Source organism: Bactrocera latifrons, unplaced genomic scaffold (assembly GCF_001853355.1).
Source record: "Bactrocera latifrons isolate USDA-ARS-PBARC rearing strain unplaced genomic scaffold, ASM185335v1 scaffold_88, whole genome shotgun sequence".
In the NCBI taxonomy this organism is placed as follows: Eukaryota; Metazoa; Arthropoda; class Insecta; order Diptera; family Tephritidae; genus Bactrocera; species Bactrocera latifrons.
Window position 1 is genome coordinate 761,020 of NW_017537578.1, and position 3,167 is coordinate 764,186.

The window sequence follows — 3,167 nt, forward strand, 5'->3', positions numbered from 1 at the left end:
TTTGTAATTTATAAACAACTTTTTAGTAGTGCTTTCTTTTTATAAAGAATATTAATTGCTCATCTCCGCTTGAGTTTATTGAACTGACAGCTACGTACATAAAAAAAATGACACGAAATTCGCAAAACTACACAATTACATACATGAAATAAACTCGACACGTGAACGAGCAAAGTTTGCAAAAACGTAAGAAATCATGAATTATGCGTAGCGTCTCCACAGAAGTCAGCGCTCACCATAACTCAATTTGCATGTATGTATATGTGTATGAAAGTAGAGCACGCTATCAATAACGCCCGATCAACCACTTGCAAATCCACGCACGCCGGCGAAACGCTCTCCGTCACCTACTAAGCACAAATGCTGCAAGCCGGCCTCCCACCTTTCACACACTCTCTCTCTGCGTAGCAAACTATAGTATTTGTAACTGATGATCGACGTACGTCTAGCTATGCGCAAAGGCCGCAAGATTGCGGAAACGCTGCTAAAATTTACCTTGAGCGGAGTTCAATGAACGCTAAATAGGTTGACGCGCATTCGGTGCGTTTCGCACAAATTCGCAATTTGCAAAAATTTGCTAGCAACAAAGCAGGAGTGCAAATACGCCAACACACACTCACACTGATACAATTCGCACTATTGAATATTTTACTAGCTCTCCGCATAGAGATAAATAGTGTGAGAGAGAGAGAGCGCGCGTGCGTGAGCGCATGTCAGCGCTGCGCATAGAAAATAGTTAACAAAACAAAAGAAAAAACGCAAAGCGAATAATAAAAATGATAAATTTGGCAAATTCGCGAAAATTGCGCGTACAAAGTGCGTTGACACCGGCCAGTAGGCGTTGGGTCGCCGCTTCTATTGTGTTTGTGCGTGCGTTTGCCGGCAATAATGAGTGTTTGTCGCTCTGCTAATGAAGGCGCACTGATCGCTAATGTTTGTCGAGCACATGTATACATGCATATATTCATACATATGTACATGTATGTACACCTTACATGTAAAGTGCGTGCCGGCAGCGGATAGGTGCATGTATCTGTGTGTGTATGAAATAATACAAAGCATGCAAATGTATTCGCATTTTTCTATGCTCTCTAGCACAATAGGCTCAATAGACTGACCGACCGGCAGTGAGAAATACCAGCTGCACTGTGTTGCGTATACGTCACCAACACTACGTTCCACCCACGCACAGCTGCTTTTGTTCGATTCACCAATATTATACCGCCATTCATGACAACGCTGTTTCGCAGGCTTTATTTTGCAAATTCCTTTGTTTCCCAGCTAATGGCCGGCTGCCGGCTGAATTTTACACGTGCGTATACATACACATGCTTATGCAAAGATGTATGAATTTATGACGCAAGGGCTATGAAGTTTACAAAAATGTCAAACATCAGTGTGTATATAAAAATAAAGGATATATATAGTATTTCTTGTTAAAATTGTGATGTATTTTTGTTGGTACAAACTTACATACAAATAATACACACATTTCTAAGCATTTGGAACACAGCTTCCTACTTTATTAATGGTGAATAATTATTTTTAATTTTTGTATGGTACAGAGTCATACACACGTATACAAACTTATATTCATATACATTTTATATTTATTGTCACTCTATTATACCAGATCGCCCCTTTTTCGAATTAGTTGATTATAAAAAAAAATGCAGAATACTTTCGCGACTATTCTCTACTCTTCTATTTACTCCCTTCTTTTCTGACACAATTAGAGCCTTGTTCCTCCTACATGTATTATTTTTTATTATTCTTTTGGTGATTTGTTGTTCTTTCTTTAATCTGTAGTGCAAACATAAGCTACAAAGATTAGAGCCTTAAGCAATTAGCTTATATTTAGTATAATGAAGTCGGAGCAATATTATTGTAGCACAGTTCTAAAATGCAACTGATAAGAAGTTGACAAGCAGACAACTTTTGTAAACAAAAGAAGTGTTAATCTCTTTAATTAAGTATAAAATTGTGTACATAATGCACACAATGCAATTAATTGCACGCAAATCTAATATACATACATATATCGTCACTTGAAATGCTAACATTACTTTTCATAAATTTACAGACAAAAGAAAAGCGTATAATAGAAGCCACTAACATTGAAACAAAATTTGGGTTTTGGTTGTAAATTGGTTATGTATTAGTTAAATTTTGGGTATTGGTTATAAAATGGTTATATATTGGTTATATCTGAGGGTAAATATATTATTCTGATATAGCGAATCGTAAGCAATAAAAAGCTCAATTTCGATTTTTTGGAAAATACTGGAAATTAATTATTTTTCAAAAAAAAAAACCTTTAAAATAAACTTATTATGGAATACTTAAAAAATAAAGTTTTATATCCACATTTTATATATACATATCAAATATTTTCAGCAACATTTCAGAGCAATATATAAATTTGATTAGTCAAGACAGGTGTTCATCATTTTTCTCGTTATTTAAAATATAATGGAAAAATAAAATTTTTGAGGTTTTTTATTTGTATTTTTATCACCAATTTCTCTAACAAGCAATATTTGACATAAATTACTTAAAATACCACATTGTCAATGAAAATGTCCCTTTCACTTTCCAAAATGTGATAAATACTTATGAATGTCTTTATATTCGTAGTTAGTATAAGCATACATACATATGGAAATACCTATATGTATACCTGCACAAAGCAAACGTAACCGATTAAGTTGTTACGTACCAGTTGGAAGATAACAAGAATCAGCGTTCTGAGTTGGCAGGTAGAAACAGCGAACTTTTCAATGCTCTGCAGCATGAAAGCGAATTTCGGAAAACATTTTTTTTTTTTTTTTTTTGTATTTTTAGTTAACTGGGTTAGTGGTGCAAATAAATTTAGACCACATAAATAATTTTTTGAAAAAATCTTTATCAGCTGCTTTATGTATATGACAAGCCTGCTATTGTGTGTGGGCATGTATGAAGGGGCATTAGTTATACAAATATAGTATACTGGCAATTAGTTTTTGATGTGTAGCCAAAGCGACGCGTGAACACGCTGCTGCCATTTAAGTAACGTATAAATAATACATAGCTTAGCAAAAGTACTGTAGGTCTTATGAGTAATGGTACTCATTTTATTAACTTACTTTGGTTCTTAATTTTTTTATGTAGTTTATAAATATTTGTAA

The 3,167-nt window shown here is 34.3% G+C and overlaps 1 protein-coding gene across 16 annotated transcripts in view; it reads right to left on the bottom strand.

Annotated features, from left to right (window-relative positions):
• The window catches only part of LOC108977373 (heterogeneous nuclear ribonucleoprotein R), a 127,667-nt gene that overhangs the window by 32,879 nt on the left and 91,621 nt on the right, over nt 1–3,167 (bottom strand). The window lies entirely within an intron of this gene.